General features: G+C 40.4%; 1 protein-coding gene across 4 annotated transcripts in view; it reads right to left on the reverse strand.

Annotated features, from left to right (window-relative positions):
* Positions 1-18,768, reverse strand: part of bcl9 (BCL9 transcription coactivator) — a 102,385-nt gene that overhangs the window by 31,383 nt on the left and 52,234 nt on the right. Inside the window, exons 1-3 of one of the 4 annotated variants that reach the window (XM_034300286.2) lie at positions 17,785-18,208; positions 17,388-17,542; positions 13,510-13,697 (exon numbers count right to left, since the gene is read on the reverse strand). The gene's annotated coding sequence lies outside the window, so the exon portion shown is untranslated. Of the gene's footprint in view, positions 1-13,392; positions 13,431-13,509; positions 13,698-17,387; positions 18,210-18,768 lie in introns of those variants that run through there. The other 3 variants (XM_053230093.1, XM_053230094.1, XM_053230092.1) reach the window with 3 other exon arrangements.

The raw sequence follows: 18,768 nt of genomic DNA on the forward strand, positions 1-18,768 counted from the left end.
CACCAGTCGAGTGTGTGTTACTCTCACTCACTCACACACACACACACACACACACACACACACACACACACACACACACACACACACACACACACACACACACACACACAGTCCCCTCCGAAAGTATTGGAACAGCAAGTTCAATGCTTTTGTTTTTGCTATACACTGGAGACATTTAGGTTTGAGATCAAAAGATCTCAGACTTTCAGGTTTCATTTCCTGATAATTACATTTAGATGCGTTAATCATGGCACCTTTGGTGACAGGCCACCCAACTTCTTAGGTGAGCAAAAGTATTGGAACAGGTAGTCTTAAAGTAATTTAACGTAAATAACACTTAATATTTGGTTGCATATCCTTTGCTTGCAATAACTGCATCAGGCTGGTGACCCACTGACATCACCGAACTGTTGCATTCTTCTTTTGTGATGCTTTTCCTGGCTTGTACCATGGCTTCTTTCAGTTGTTGTTTGTTTTGGGGGGCGGGGGGGTTCTCCCTTCAGTCTCCTCTTCATAGGTTAAATGCACGCTCAATTGGGTTAAGGCCTGGTGATTAACTTGGCCAGTCTAAAACATTCCACTTTTTCCCCCCTAATGAAGTCCTTTGTTGTGTTGGCAGTGTGTTTTGGGTCATTGACTTGAAGCTGAAAATGAAGCTGCATGATCAAGATCCTCCCAATTAGATTGTATGCATTTCTCTGTAAATTGGCAGACAGAATGTTTCTGTAGACTTCTGAATTCATTCTGTTGTGACCATCATGAGGTACAACATCAATAAAGATTAATGAGCCTGTTCCAGAAGCAACCATGCAAGCCCAAGCCATGACAATATCTCCACCGTAAACTTAGAACAACACAGAGAACAAAACTGTTTCGGATCATGAGCATATCCATTCCTACTCCACACTTCGGCCTTTCCATCACTTTGGTACAAGTTGACCTCGGTTCCAGGACTTTTGTGGCTCATCACTGTATTTCTTTGCAAACGGTGTATGCTGATAAGCGGTTTGCATTTTGCGGTATGGCTTCTTTATTTCTTCTCCAAATCTTCTTCAAACAGTGGATTGTGATACCTTCACCCCTACCCTGTGGAGGCTGCTGGTGATGTCACTGACTCTCTTTAATGCTCTCACAATGTTTCTGTCATCAACTGCTTTTCTGTGGCTGACCTTTTTTGATGTCTGGTTGTTAGTAAACCAGTGGTTTCTTTCTTTTTCAGGACATTCCAAATTGTTGTTTTGGCTATGCCCAATGCTTGTACAGTGGCTCTGATTTCTGATTTTTCCTCTTTTCTCAGCTTTAAAATGGCTTGTCTTTCTCCCATAGACAGCTCTCTGGTCTTCATGTTGGTTTATCCTTTTTAGCAACAACAGCAGTCTTCACAGGCAAAACCCAATTACTGCAAGCAAGAGATATGCAACCAAATATTAAGTGTTATTTACTTTAATTGTATCTGTTTCAATATTTTTTCTCACCTAAATATTGGGTGGTCTGCCACCAAAGGTGCCGTGTTCCAAGTTGTTTAACACATCTAGATGTAAATATCAGGAAATGAAAGCTGAAATTCTCGTCTCGTATGAAACTATCGTCTCATATTCATCTTTTGATCTCAAACCCAAATGTCATCAGCGTAGAGCAAAAACAAACAAACTGGCCTTGCTGTTCCAATGCTTTCAGAGGGGACTGTAACACTGTATAACAAATTGTAATACCACATGTCTGGACATGCCTCTATTCAAGAAAACTCTGCATTCAAAGGTTCAAGATCCCATTTTTAATGGAATACAAGTGTACTGAATGTCTTTCACTAAAATTTTGGTAAATAGACCCTCACTATTAATACACTGCTGCAATCATATATCAAATTTCTAATTAAACATAAACAACGTATGCATCCAAAAGTTGATATGCAGGTAATTAACAACTTCCAACAGGCGTCACTTGAGTATATACTCAATAGAAAGTGTGTTAAAGAGAGCTTAAATAAAATAATATAGACAACGATGGACGTTAACACATAAAGCGGGGTTCACACTGTATAACCTTTATCCGATTTTGCTCAGACAAAAATCACAGATTGTGAAATAATTCTTTTTTCATGAGTTGAGATCGGTGGTCTTAGAACACATTATTATACTATATTAGCATACGTACGTGGACACCTGACCAATCACACCCATGTGTGCTTGTTGAACATCCCATTCCAAAGTTGGTCCCCTCTTTGCTGCTGTAACCGCCTCCAATCTTCTGGTAAGGCTTTCCACTATATTTTAGAGCGTGGCTGTGGGGATTTGTGCTCATTCAGCCACAGGAACATTAGTGACGTCAGTCACTGATTTTGGGCGAGGAGGTCTGGGGCACAGTCGGCTTCCCAGTTCATCCCAAAGTGCTCACCTGGGCTGAAGCCAGGGCTCTGTGAAGGCTGCTCGAATTCTTCCACTCCAACCTTGGCAAACCATGTCTTCATGGAGCTCACTTTGTGCACAGGGGTATTGTCATGCTGGAACATGTTTGGGCCTCTTAGTTCTAGTGAAGGGAATTCTTAAAGCTACTGCATACAAAGACATGCTAGACATGTGCTTCCAATTTTGAGGCAACAGTTTGGGGAAGGTCCACATATGAGTGTGATGGTCAGGTTTCGACATACTTTTGGCCATACAGTATGATTTGATGTGCTTGCTGATGGCCGATTTGGCACCACTGTGACCAATGACAGTCAACAACAAAGTTTTGCCCATGTTAGCTGCTACGATGCTCATCTAGAAGCCACCAAAAGTAGGACGGCATAGGATGACGCGTAACTCACAGTATAGCTACAAATATAGTAATGGCAATGCTGACACACAAACAAAATATTGTAATGGACAGAAAAAAAAATCATCATTAGCTCAAACTCACTGTGAAACAAACTCAGCATGAAACTCAAGCTGACTGATGACAAGCAAAAACATAAAATATCTTTGACGGCAGATCTATCGTTAAAAGATCTGACTCATAATTTGACATGGAGGACACATTACCACACAGTCTTTTCTAGAACTTGAAGACTATTGAAATTGTTGGACTCGCAGTCAAAAAATGGCTTAAGAATTGTAAAATGCAGCTAAACATAATTAAACATTATTGTGAGTAAATAAAAACAACTGTAAACATTCATATTTATAATAAAAAGATTATACCGCCTCAGTGGGATTTTGAATGGGAATCTGTAGTTGTTTATGTAATACAAACACAGTGTAGTTCTATTGCTGATGTTCTCTGTTCAGTAATATATAAAAATCCTAAATATTTTTAAGAAAATAATATTTAAACACAACTTTAAAGCCCTAGTAACTAAAGCAAATATTAGGCCCAATCCCAATTCTATTTTATACCCCTTCACCTACCCCTACACCTTGTCCCTTGAAACAGAGTGTCAAGGGGTAGGGGGAAAATATTCCCCTAAGAATTGGGACACCACTACTATACCGTTACACGTCATCATACGTCATCTAGGTCCTAATTCTTTCTCTCGGATTGGCAATATTTGAGAAAAAGGTTTAGCGGTTTCTAATTACTGGGGGGACTAGCCCCCCTCAATGTCTTTGGTGGTTACAGCCCTGATCAGACATGAAAATATTTTGTGGCGCTATCGTGCAGACTGTAATGATATGACGTTAGCAAACTTTAGTGATTTTTTGCAAACATTTCTTTGCATAACATCACTGTAAATATGAACATATGATTGAATGTAAAAACATATGATTTATGTTCATTAAAATCTTTCTTAACATCAATAATGCTTACATTTGTGGGTCCTTTTGTTCGCCCGAGCAGCCATGTTGCCGCTGTAGCCGGTTTACACTGAGATAATTCATACCCCTTTGTTTGAAGTGTGGTCCCGAAAAATCTTCGTTTGAAGGGCTATCTGGGCCTTCCCCTTACCCCTACCCCTTCAACCAAAAGAGAATCAAGACACCCCTACCCCTTCACGTGAACGCGCAAAACGGAGGGGTAGGGGAAAGGGGAAGGGCTAAGGGGTAGAGATGGGATTGGGCCCTAATCGATCTGATGTGAATACTTTTTACCAATAACAAAAGGGAAATTTGTCAAATACCTAAACAGTATGTTCTCAAATACCTAAACAGTAAATGAGAATGGGAGTTACCAGTGAATAAAGATAGCATTGTATTGCAATTATATTGTACATGTGTAATTATTACACTGTACAACACACTAGTCTCTCAACATTCCTCTATGTTGCCTGTGAGCTAGATATTACAGTAGTCTCAATCTCCAATGAAAAGCATTAATGAGTCCAATCAGACAGATGACAATCATCTACCTATATTCTCCCCCCAGCCCCACCCAACACACACACAAACACACAAAGGTGTGGTCTGAGACATATCTACATGACAACATGACAGATAGGCTTAGGTGTTTGACTGACAGACTGTTGCAGCATAGGCTTAAAATCTGCATGAACTGAGACACAAGTGTCCTCATGCACATACACGCACATGCAATTTAGGGGGGAAAAAAACACTGTCTGACGAGTTGCTGGAGTGACGCATACTGATGTGGTTAAAATGAAGCTCTCCTTGTGCTTTCACAACAGCATTCCACACACGTTCAAACAAACCTGTTCAGCGGAGAGAGAGAGAGAGAGAAAGAGTGTGTGACAGGGAAAGAGTCAAAGTGAGAAAGACTGAAAGTGAGACAGAGAGAGGGACAGTAAGAGAGGAACAAAAAAAGAGAATGAGAAGAGAGAAAGACGAAGAGAAACAAGGAGAGAGACAGAGATAAGACAGAGACGAAGACAGAAACAAAGAGACAGAGACAGACAGAAAGGGACAGCAAGAGAGAGAGAAAGAGAAAATGAGTTGAGAATATGAGACAGGGAGAGAGACAGACACAGAGAAAGAGAGACAGACAAACAGATATATAGACAGAGATACACAGAGACAGCAAGAGACAAAGAGAGACAAAGAAGACATTTTCCAATCTTTACCAAGTCCCTCCCTAGCTTTGCTTCTGAAACACAGACAGATGGAGGAATGAACAGAAGAAATGATACACAGCATTAAAGGCAGAAGGAAAGGTGAGTTATTTGAAGGAAAAAAATGTGAGTGCTGAATGAAAAAATTGCTGATCAGAGTGATGGAGAGTCAAACATTAAAATAAATGAAATGAATGATTGGGTCTGGGGATGGTAGGATGAAGAGAAGGAGAAAGAGGAGGAGAATGGTTGTGTGTGGTGTGAAAGGAAACTGACAGAGCAGCCTGTGGACTGACAGCAGTTTAAAGCCATGTTTTTGGGCTGTCAGCCCACTAGACAGCCAACATTCGTCTTCATCATTATCCCAGTCCTCTTCGTTCTCCCAGTACATCCCCACGACACACACACACACAGATGGAGAGAGGAGAACAATGTTGGCATGTGACTGGTCTGAGATTGGTCTCATATCCCGTGTTAGGAAAATTTTCAGTTTAGAACGTGGCTGATTTTTACGCTGATCCTGGTTGCCCAAGAGTCTTTCTCAGTCCTGATTCTGGAGTACCTCCTTACCACACATTTTACTGTCCTTCAGTTCTCCAGTTCACTCCCACATCTCAAAAACATGCCGGGTGGAAAGATGGTGGGAGAAGAGAGGAAGAGGAGAGGAAAAGGGAAGGAATTTTCAAAAAAGAAAGTAAGTAAAGAAGGGAGAAAGCAAAAGGAATGGGAAGGAAGGGAAGAAAAGAAATTAAGGAAAGTGGATGGAAGAAAAACAGAAGAGGAATGAAAGGGAAACAAAAAAAAGAAAACAGCAAAAAAGAAGGAAAGGGAAGAAAAGACAAGAAAGGGGAAGGAAGGAGAAGGAAAGGAAAAAACAAATGGGGGAAATGGGAAGAAAGAAAAAAGTAAAATGGGAAGGAAGGTAAGAAAGACAGGAAGGAAAAGGGGAGGAAGAAAACAAAAGGACAAAAAGGAAGGAAAGGGGAAGGAAGAAACAGAAAAAGAAGAAGGGAGGGTTTTATTAACACCGTTATATTGCTTTGTTTGATCAGCTTTGGATACAATTTTAAAGAAATGTGAGAGGTTTAATATATATCAGTAAAATCTTAATATCTTGTATATCGTAACTTTGAGGTTTTAGGAAGAAGAATGGACTATGCCAAAAATTTAAGTGGGCAAAGATATTTTATTTTTATTTTATTTTTATTTTTTGATATTCTCAGATATCTAGTCACTCACTGTCTGCACTTCCCTTCTGACAGACTGGAAACACAATAGTTAATGAACACTTGGTTTAACAGGACTGGAAACTTGAGGGCTTGTGGGAGAAATGTCCACTTCCCTCCTCCAAGATAAGCTCCATTTCCTATTTCCCAGGAAGCCCAGCAAGACGCAAAAAGGAGGACACTGAGCATGTATTGCCCCACCCCCCTCCCTGTTAGTACTTCCTCTATTCAACATGCCGAGGATGTTAGAATTCCCAGTGTTTTCTTGCTTCATAAAGCCTGGAGATTTTCCAAACATGTCTGCTGAAAGCTGCCCAAACCAGAAGTGAACTCACCCACCCCAGGAGATGACTGTACTCTCCTTCTCCTCTCTGTTCCCTCATTCTTCGCAATACCTCTCATTTTTCTTTGTTCACTCGAGTGTCTGTTAGTCCAGTGTCGTTCCCACTCTTCCTTTCCTTCCCGCGCGTGGGCAGAGACGGGCTGCCAAAGGCTTTGGCGCCACGCGGGCATGATGTCAGGCGGCCAGCTGGTGAGAGGGGTGATGTGCACTGGCATGTAACTGTGCGCACGTGCGTGCCCATGCAACCTCTTATTCCCTCTCCAAAGCGTGCTTCACAGATGCTCTTTATAGTCAAACCCTTCACATGAAAAACACGCACACGTTCACAAAAAGAGTATCAGCAGAAGTCATCAGGAGACACAGAGGATGTGTTCAGACATGGCTAGGCCTAAACCGAATGAACCAGAGCAAAGCGAGTGTTCAAGTTTGTAGGCCAGCAGAAATTATTAGCCAACTGTTTTTTCCGATAATTGTCACATTAAAGGCACAGCAGCGTTCACAATTAAAAATACACACAGTGATGTCCAGCAAAACCGGATAAGTCCTGGCCCGTTTAGCAAGCTGGCCACGCACACACACACACACACACACACACTCTTACTTCCTGGCACACTGGTGAAGTGACACAACCTGCTCCTGGCATGGAGAGAACACGCTGGCGCAGCTGGGCCTTTCCACAACCCAGAGAGGTTGGCGCGCACACACACGCACACCCTCCATCAGAGGGACTGGGGAGAGAGGGGTGAGGAAAGGAAGGGAGAAATCTGCCTTGTTAGCAAATGGGAATATTTGAGAAAGAAGGATTTTAAGAGGAACTTCTGGGTTTATATAAATGAGTTTATACAAGAGCAAAAATACATGCCTTGTCAATGGAACTGACGGACATGAATGCCAACATCTGTCTCAAGTACATCAATGCAGAGCTAAATAAGAAGATGCGAGATGCGGCTAGGGCAGGGTTAGTTGGTCAGCAGTGAGAAACAAGAGACACATTTCCGAGTTCTGAAACCATTTGAAGAACGAAAGGTTCTAAATCACTCCTGGAATAGAACTATTCAGTTCCAGTGCTCCAGAGTGGTGAAACAGAGACCTTCACCACAATATCCAGAGATCACAAGTTTGAATCCCAGCAATGCCACAGCCATCCAGTCCTAGCTCTCTGGGTAGGAGGAATGGAATACTCTCTCCCCTGTCAAATCACAGCAGTACCAGCCAATCATGGGGTCTGTGAGCTTATGTATGTGGAAGAGGGTAGATAACGCTTTCCTCCATTTTCCTTCCACAGTTCAATTTTCACTGATCACAGCATGAATTTGACCACTCATCTTCATATGGCAAGCTCTACCCCAATAGTTGTCAGCCCAAAGAACAGTGGTGTCTCTAGGGATGAAACAAGAAAACTTCCTGGAACTGCGGCAGAGGAACTAAAATCACTGGTTCCTTCGTGGCAATCTTAAAAGGCTTCCTAAAAGTTTCCAGAAGTTACTGAATAGGTGCCCAATTATGTGCTTTTGTGTTTTGTTTTTTAAATCCAAAGCATGTCCACACTATAGAGAAAATCAGAGTGGTTATAAGCGTACATGTAACATACAGTGGTACTTCCAAATGGATTACATGCAAATACTGACAAATAAGAACATAAGAGATTACACACAAGATTGTGATCTTTTTGTGTTTGGGGTTGTAGCATCAAATGGACACCTGTACACAACCAGTTAGTTTTAGTTTCTTGCATTGTCCAAATTTCAACTCCTGTCTGTCTGCTGATTTTCTTTCTCACTATTTATGTACAAATTCTTGTTCTACGCATCTGCCTGCTCTGTCAGTCCCATGGTACAGAAAAAAGTGATTTGTTGAATTTGAGAACAATTTTAAAATCTTCCATCCATATTAAACTAATACAACATGTCAGTGTTTGCTTTTGTGTAAAGTTGACCTCACCTGGATACAGATTGTTCTGACAAGTTTAACTTTCCTCAATCACTATCGGATATCTACAGTACAAAAATACAAGATTAATAATGTTTTAATAACGTATAAGATAAGGGCAGATTCTCAACATATATGATCCTGTTCATCGTAAACTGGGAAGAACCATTTCAAAAAACAGACTTTAACAGCCAATTTGAACAGTTTAAGCAGAACGCAGTTTTTCTAATCTCAAAAAAAAAAAAAAACTCTCAGTAGCAGCTTATTTCTCAAACTGCGTATATTTAAAAGTACATGATGTCTAAGTATTTTGATAGTTACCCACAAGGTCATTGAAAACATTCTGTCCCCCCCAATACACTGGTTGCGGCATTACCAGCAATATCCACCCAGAAGCAAGTTCTTTGTTGCTGTAACGTAATGATGATTTGGTCAATGTGCCACCATGTCAGGCTATGAAATGGTTCATATTAAATATATGTTGCAAATTCTTTCATACTTTTTCAATGAGCAATATATAAGCAAAAAAATTATAACTGATGAAGTTATTGCAAATAAGTATTGCCAAGGTGCCCAGGGCAACTTTTTTTTTTTTTTTTTTTTTTTGTAGTTGCCCAGCAACAACCAGAAAAAGAATTTCAAGCTTCAGGGTGGTGTGACACATGTCCATGTTATAACTATAGCACACACAAATCATTCTGAATCCCACCTCCCACCACCACGAGACACAATCTGGCTGTCAGTAGAACAATTTTTAAGCAGATACAGTATAGTACCATGTATGGATGACAGGTGGTCTTTTCTGAATCAAAAATGTATGTTTAAACACTGACAAATCTGAGCAAAATAAAGTTAAGTGCAAAGCTGTCATATAGATACATGCTGTCCCTTCATTTTTCATGTGGAGAGAAAATTAAAATGCTTATCAGACTGAAATAATATCCATTACATGCACTGCAAGGACAGAACATCAAATCCCATAGCCAAAACATTTGCCAACAACTGGCTGACTTTTTGCTGAGGGCGTAAACACAACACGCTACATTGGAAACTTTATTAGAAGAGGATAATAATCACATATGCATTCGTTTCTCTTACTCTGTATTAACTAGTGACCTAGCTTACCATACATTTTAACATGTTAGCTACCACTTTTTAGCCTACTCAGGGCTCCCAAAACATCGAACTGGACAACAGCCTGGAGCTTTAACTTGTCCGGGAGACTAGCTAACAAATTAAGGGGTGTCCACACTAAGACTTCTTGAATAAGTTGAAGTCAGTCTTTATTGTCTATATACAAATCTATGTACAGTTGATGAAAGACAACTGGTGAAAACCTTCTGTTAGAGATAAAGAGCTGGGCTCAATAAAATAAGTTCAACACTCACTAAAATTGTTAATTAAATACACACCGATCAGCCATAACATTAAAAACAGCTCTGACCCATCGAGGCATGAACTCCACAAGACCTCTGAAGGTGTGCTGTGGTATCTGGCACTAAGATATTAGTAGCAGATCCTTTAAGTCCTGAAAGTTATGTGGTGAGGCCTTGTTTGTGATTGGACTTGTTTGTCCAGCACATCCCACAGATGCTCAAATGGATTGAGATCTGGGGAATTTGGAGACCAAGTCAACACCTTGAACGCTTTCTCATGTTCCTCAAACCATTCCTACCATTAGGGAATACCATTGCCATGAAGGGGTGTAACAATGTTTAGGTAGGTGGTAGGTGTCAAAGTAACATCCATATGAATGCCAGGACCCAAGGTTTCCCAGCAGAACATTGCTCAGAGCATCACGCTACCTCTGCCGGCTTGCATTCCTCTGGTGCCATCTCTTCCCCAGGTAAGCAACCCACATGCACCCGGCCATCCATATGATGTAAAAGAAAATGCTACCCATCAGACCAAGCCACCTTCTTCCATTGCTCCATGGTCCAGTTCTGATGCTCACATGCCCATTGTAGGTGCTTTCAGCAGCGGACAGGGGTCAGCATGGGCACTCTAACCGGTCTGCAGCTACGCAGCCCCATACACAGGAAGCTGCGATGCAATGTGTGTTCTAACCCCTTTCTATCATAGCCAGCATTAACTTTTTTCAGCAATTTGCGCTACAGTAGCTCTGGGATTGGATCAGATGGGCTAGCCTTCACTCCCCACACGCATCAGTGAGTCTTGGGCATCCATGGCCCTATTGCCAGTCCATCAGTTGTCCTTCCTTGGAACACTTTTGGTAGGTACTAACCACTGCATACTGGGAACACCCCACAAGACCTACCGTTTTGGAGATGCTCTGACCCAGTTATCAAGCCATCACTATTTGGCCCTTGTCAAAGTTGCTCAGATCCTTATACTTGCCCATTTTTCCTGCTTCCAATACATCAACTTTGAGAACTGATTGTTCACTTGCTGCCAAATATATTTCACCCCTTGACAGGTGTCGTTGTAACGAGATAATCAACGTTATTCATGTCACCTGTCAGTGGTTTTAATGTTATGGTTGCTCGGTGTAAAATAAGTTGAAATTCTGCCTTTTTCAGCAGAGGACATTCTTATGCAACTTGCAACTATGCATTTCAGCCAAGCAGCTCACGACCACCTCATGCCAATTAACAAACTATCAGCAACAGCATGGTAATTGAAGCTTTGCGTGCCGAGTGTAGCTATGAAAAGCTCTTCTCTGGCAGAACAGATGTGTGCACCAAAATGTGTGCCAGGTAGTTAATTTATCAAAGAATCATTTAACATTAATGATTTTCTTACAGCTTCAAAAGCACTTTGATGCCAAAAAACTGATGAACATGCTAATGTTCCACATAAACGTACTGTACTACTACTATTGAGACCTTTCTGCCTTTCTATTCATGTACAGTGCTAATATGTATTCAGTCCTACATTTTAACGATTTCTGTCAACAACATTCCAGAAAACATACATACATATACGTATATGCATACACTGTCAGACCTAAAAGCACCATTCAATTCAATCTTCAATTCTTTTAAATCCATATTGATCAATGTACTCTAAACAGTATATTCTCTATTTTTATACTGATAATTCATGGAGAAGAAGCTAAACCCGTTGCCTGTTTGACCCTGGAGTCCTATGAGTTCATGAATTCATGGCAGCCTCGAAAAACCTCTTCAGCCTGAGTCAGCCTTTACGAATGGAATTTCCGTTCTTCCAGCAGAAATTGGTTCATTTTAGCGTGACTAGCTGACACCGACCTCCAAGTATGCACAGAAGCAGGCCCAGATAAGTGAGCTTTTTTAATTGGTTTCTGCCATGCATGCAGATTTAACCGAGCCCAATAAAACATGCTTTTCATCATTTTGAAGGAGAAGAACGAATATCTCTTACGTGTTGTTGGGTCAAAGTACTACTGTAAACAATGATACAAACAAAGACATTCCAGTGATTACAGCTCTGGCTTGAGCTGTTAAAGGGTCTTACTGCAGGCAGTGGGCTAATATAGCTCTCCTTCCTGCAAGTTAATTATAATAGCCTTTAATTAGCAGCTGTACCAAAGCCGACTGCTGGCCGCAACCTAAACACAAACACCTTAATGGGAGTGATGCAGTTAATCAAAGAGCATGGAAGTAAACGAGGCTAGCGTTACATGGAAACTGCACACAATTAGCACACACACCATGCAACCTCCCACTATGCCTAGAAACACACACACACGCACGAAGGACCATTAGTTCAGGATGGAGCAAGCAGAAAGTCAGTAGCAGTGATTAAACCTACGTCTTGTGAGAAAGAGGCAAAGAAAAAGAGGGGATGTTTGTGTGTGTGTGTTTGACAGTAATGAATGGATGCAGGAGAGAGGGTGAGGCCTTGGAACTGACCTGCAGACAGAAACAGTCTGCACTGTCCATAGGGTGCTCAACCCCACTGGCGAATGATCCCCCACACACGCTCACACACTTCAGTCCCTCCACATACTAGCACATGCAGACTCTTCCTTCTAGATAAGGTTCATGATATACCTTCTAACAAAGAGGCAGGCTTCCAGAAACACACCAAAAGTTTTGCAAACACACATACACACACATTTGGACCAAATGTGTCCAAAGCGCACACCACGCAGTAAATGCTGTTAATAACTATTACAAAAAAAACTATGTAAGTTTTTAACTTTCTAATTAAACTTGTCATAGATATAGTAAACGTCACCACATCTCAAGTGATTTTTTTCTCTCGAATGCAGCCATTTTTGCTAACCTCATCTAATCACAGCTAAATATGTGACACTGATATCTCCAAACATTAGACAAAACCCTTTTTTCCATACACATTATTCCTCTCTCTCCTTCTAAAACTCATCTTTGTCATTTTCTGTTCATCTGAAACTCTGCTTTATTATTTTTTATTATGTTCTGAAACACAGCCATGTCATTTTCTGACATAAGCCAGGAAAATTGATGAAAGAAGGCTTATTATCAACCACCATTTTTAAACATCTGACAGCATATGGAAAACTAAATCATGCATCATGCAACACAACTTCATGATAACTACTGACTTAGGAGCAGTGAAGCAAGCAGGCAGAGAAAAGGTTGCACGTGTGAGCACTTCAGTTCCACAAGCACTGAGACATGTGTGCGTCTTTTTACCAGGGTCTACACTTTGCAAGGCGTGCTCATGCCAGTTGTCCTCACACACTATATAAAATATACTGTTTAAACAACATAACATCTCAAACATAATACTCAGCATGAGGAGTTCACTGCTAGCAGCACATGGCAGCAACCAACAAACATCACTAAATACAATGTTACATGATGTCCCTGACGTAGGTTACACAATTCAGTATCAGTATCAGGTAGTACCAAAAAAACATGTACTGAGTTTGACAAAAATGGTATCAATGCCTCCCTAGTCTAAATGATTCACATCATGCTCACCTTTAAATCACAAGCACTCTTCCTCTACAGAATCCTGCCTAAATGCAAATACATAACATTCAGTCCCTCGTCAAGCACATGACTGAATTTGAATGCGTGTCGTCATAGTTACTTTACCTTAAATGACCCCGAGGTCTCACAATCTCCGGCTCCTCCACATCTGAAGCGACTTCCAGTAGATCCCCTTTTATTGTGTGCGTGTGTGGACGTAGAGTAAACCAGTGTCTGAACTGATGTGTGAAGGAACAAAGGTCCGGGGAATCAGGCTGAGTGTAGATTACAACTTCTCTCTCTTAAAGACAAACCTGTGGAAGACATAAATAAATTAAGGTCAGCTTTCCATTCTAGTGATGTGGTGCGCTGAAACGCTATTATGAACATTTACACATTAACTTTTATAGAATTCAGCTGCCACATGTATTACATACACAGTTACACTGAGAACCTGAACAGGACCTTGTATTCCAAGTTCTCAAGGTTTGTCTACATTGTCTGGGCAACAGATATACCCTTGACTTGCAGGGCCACCGTAGCCATTAAACAAAATACTCACTATATAGAAATATTCACATAAAAATTTATGCTTCATTTTTCACCACTAATTATAATACTGAGATACAATAATTTCCAATATACAAGTACACAAAAGTGGAATTACATCAAGACAAGGCAAGAAGACAGCAGGTTACTACATTTCAGAAAAGTCCATAAAACTTTAAGAAATGCTAAAAATCAACCCAAATAATCAGGCACCTTCAAAGACCTTATGCACCTTATGCACCAAGACACAAATTTCTATCCTTGGAAATGTAAGTTAACTGGAAAAACTGATTAAGGGTCAGGCTTTGTCATCTTTCGAGCCCTATTCCAGATCAGCGTCAAGAAACATTAGAGGTCCAATGAGGTGCCTACACAGTCCAGTCCACACAGCGGTTTTAACCATGTATGTAAGACCCACAGACCTACAGGGCCAACTTGCCATGTGCCCGTGGCCAAACGAACCCCAAAAACGTCAGGATGTGTGCCAAGGCGAAGTGAAGAAAACCCTGGAGAACTCTCTACTTTTGAACCCACTTAACATATTCCACCACATGCTAATCTCCAAAACCAAAAGCTATGGCAGCAATTATATGACTCAGTTTGTGGATAGATGCAGTGGGTATTCCATTCAACAATACACACAAACCAGAAACAAACGGCACTCCTTTGGTTTTGCTATAAACTATTATATAAAAAAAAAAAAAAACAGATCTTGCGTAATATGATAAGGAACAACTGGTAGGAAAATTCTAAGGGCAGGGCACGCCTGTCATTTCCATGTACATTTTCATACCTTATTATTTCCTACCTATTTTTTCATGCTTCAAGCCTAAGCACTGAATCAAAGTTGATTTGATTAAAATATTATCAAGTATCTATCAATGTGAAAAAGGTTTACTGGTTTTCAGTTGGAAAAAAGTAATGGCTTATGCATTCTAAGACACTGTCATGTGGGTATTTTGCTATTCAAATCATGACAAACAGAGAACACAGCAAACAACATGTTCAAGCATGGGTGTAAAGGTATACCATAACCCAGACACCTTAAATAGTTATTTCATTAACATTATGCTATAACGATATAAATGATGCAATCTTTGAAATATGCATCAATATTTTAACAACAGGACATTTTACTGTATAAAGAAAACAATGGGCAAAATACTGAATTTTACCAATGTGATAGCTTATATCTCAATATGCACAAAACCACAGCATTGCGTTCTATGTACTCTTAAAGAAAAACTTCACCATAAAACGTTAAATATGTTTATATTGAAATATATGTGATTTGCTTAATGATTCTGGCGCTAATTTGTTGGTTGATGCTGTATTTTCATTATTCCTGTGAAAAGCTAGCTTATGTGTGCCACGCTGACATCACAAGAGGACATTGTTAGCACAGTTACAATGGTGTTTAATAGGAGAAAAAAAATAATAAATCAACAAATCTCAACGTGATTTCCTAAAGTCAGGTTTCACTGCTAGCTCCTAAAAACGGAAGAGCAAGAGTTTATTTTCTTAATCACCATTTTCCAGCAATGTTCAGTATCATATTAATGAGAAATCCATCAGAGCAATAGTGAGGAAAGCAAACTCTGGATTCAAAAGCAATGCGGCAGTACAGCGCGGCTGCGAAGAGTCACAGAAGAGACTCGGCTCAGCTAGTTCGGGATCTACGAGATGACAAGCATGATGGTGTTGATGGCGGTAGTAGTAGTTGGACAGACCAAAGGACTAAAGCGCTGCTGCACTGCTCTATTTAGCTAGCAGTTAAACGGCACTGTGGGTAATATAAGAAACTTTAACCAAAATAGAGCAACATGTCAAGAAAGATGTTCAAACATAAAAAGTGAACTCAGTATGTCATTACAAAACAAAATCTTGGATGCCTATGAAGATTACTAACTATAAAGATTAATATTCAAATATTCAGGGTGAATATTTCCTTTAAGAACAGTTTCATGCTGACATTGTGGACCAGGACAAAATCATGACCTCTTGCACAAGTCTGTTAAGCTACCGCATATTGTAGCTGCCATTTTACACACACAAAGACAGTTACACTAATAACATTATGACGTTATCCCTGATTTACAGTGGGGACACTACCTTCACCTCCGTAAACCAAATCTACAATAACATTTAGTGGGAAAAATGACAAATAATTCTAATAATTAGCTCATCTGACATTTCAATGACTCACACAATCTTTGCTGAGGTTAGGAGTGAAAAGCTAAATACTAAATGAGAGGTGACTTTTCTCCTCACAGAAAAAGTATGAACAGCTTGCTCTTGTATCAGAGGCCAAACCAGCAGGAGGACCAGAGGTTGCAGCCACACACGCCTGTAATTTGCATAGGACAGAGTCGGAGGTGATGTATTCAAACTAGGCCTTTTTAAATGTGATTAATTTAGAATAATAAACCCCACAAATGTGTGGTTTCTTTTCCAAATGAAAACTAGTTACACATACTGTAAGTAAAGAACACACAGGCTCACTCAAAACAATACTGGTCTCGTTCAGTTTATTAAGTAGCATTATATGATATATGACTAAAATAAAGTGTGAAGCGTATATTTTTGTATTATCACATGTATGCTTGATTATCACAGTCCAGTTTAGGCAATAAATGAAATATAACTAGCCTACGTAAATCTTGTGAAGAGTTGAGTTAGCAATAGCATGCCAATACTCTCGAGACGAGGGGGCCACGCGCAACAAAACAGCGTTTGTTTTGTAAGCTAGGCTAAAGCAATATTCAAAGCAGGCATTCCTCTTCAAGCACACAGGTAAGGAAAAAAAGTCGTTCACTACAACTGTTCTGGTTTGTAACTAAGTGTAGCTATAAAACGTTGTTGTGAAAGATTTTAGCGACATGAAGTTAACAACGAAGAGCGGTAACCAAATCCAGAGACGGCCTCAGACTTCCTCTTCAGACCTGACGGGATTCTCCAAACGGGACAAAAAGACTTGAGGAAAAAGCGGCGAAGTGAGTCGGTTTAATACGAGGAAAGCTACATTAGCAAAACAAATGAGATATTTCACATTATTTAACTGAGGATTATCAATATGGAGACGGTTAATTTTTAAAAAAAAAAAAAAAAGAATGTTGTTAAAAGAAGCGAAAATGGTGTTTCCTTTAACATCTCGGGCCATTTGCAAACGCTACTTCACCTAAACTCTGAAAAGGAAAAAAACGAACCAAATAAAAAGGCCTGTAGGGTATATGGTTGAACTAGTAAGCACACAGCAAACTTGTGACACTTATATCTTCCTGTTTTGAATGTTCACACTGTTGGAAATCTCGTCATTTCAGTGTTTTAGGATTTCTAAGTGCATGGCCGCTGAGTTGAATGGGAGCGAAGCCAAACGTGTTGACTACCGGCCCATGAGCATGGAGCAGAAAGTTAGTACGGTTCAAAAAGGGATCGAAAGCAAAACCAAGTCTTACCATATCATATCATAATCATATCATATCGAGACAGACACTTGTACACAAAGCTACTCCAGACAAAAGTCCTTCCATTCCTCAGGTGCCATTAAAAAAAAGGATCAAGAAGCACACGGCGGTTAGTCGATTAGTCGCTCCTCCGCTAATTCCATTCTCTGCAAAAAAAAAAAAAAAGGTAAAGTATTCCACAACCGAGAGCTCCCCCCTCCACCAGCAATTATAATCCTCGAGGTAAGTCGCCCATTTTTCCCCCAAAAAAAGAAACAGACAAGAACACCATCGGTCTGTTCACGACAAACAAAGATCAGCTGCAAAAAAATAAAAACAAAAATCCAGAAGAATAAGCGACAAATAAATCTCAGCTCCCAAATGGAAAACCAAGTGGAGGCTACATAACTGCTCCAACACTCCAAAACTTGTGCAGCCTTCTCTCCTCTCCTCTCCTCTCTTCTTTTCTCTTTTTTTTCCCTCTCTCGCTCTCTTTCGCTCTCAAAGAAGTTGTTCCTGTTTCGCCAAAGGCTGGGGGAGGGGTGCTGCTGAACAGCAGGCTCCTACTAACCCAGGCGAGAGCACAAAAACCCAGCTACAACCTCAGCCTGGATATTTGTGAATGTGTGTGGAAATGGCGGCGATCATGAAATAAAAAGCTTTTAAACGATCGCGATTTAACGCGGGCTTTTTCTGTTGTTGTTGTTTCTTTCTTAAATCCGTGTCTGTAAATGCACTCGCGCCAGAGACAGATGATATCAAGACTGCGATGTCAGAAATAGCAATGTATCAAATAATATGGCAGCAGGCTGCTACACTGTTACATTAGGCATCAGATCATTAAAACACACACACACACACACACACACACACACCAGTGAATACAGCTGATAATTGTTGATTATTCTGCAGCGGGTATGCTTGTGAACTGATGCTAGTAACATGCATAGGCTATATATATATATATATATATATATATATATATATGTATATAGTCCTTGGGTCTTGAAGAAGAATGGCTCGATCTGTGCAATCTTCTTGCGCAACTTGAGCTGAAAAAGACAGGCACTCCTCCAAAATTCCTAACGCTCCAAAAGCAATTCCTCAATCCCTTCTCCCTGGACTGTTATGTTGTTATGTTATGGTAACACTTAAATGAGAAGCTGCCGTGTTTTACAGCGTGGACGCGGTGCGACGACGAAAACACGGTGACACCATGTTATCATCTTCTCTACACCGGAAATGTGCTGTTTATATCCTACTGTCGCTTACACAAATCACTGATATATAGTCTACTTGTGAGATCCTTACTATTAAAAAAAATTAAACAGCTCACAGCACAAATCTTGGCTTTATTTAGCCGGGAAAGTCCTCCTGACGTGAACTGGCTCCC

This window comes from Pangasianodon hypophthalmus, chromosome 26 (assembly GCF_027358585.1).
Source record: "Pangasianodon hypophthalmus isolate fPanHyp1 chromosome 26, fPanHyp1.pri, whole genome shotgun sequence".
Classification (NCBI taxonomy): Eukaryota; Metazoa; Chordata; class Actinopteri; order Siluriformes; family Pangasiidae; genus Pangasianodon; species Pangasianodon hypophthalmus.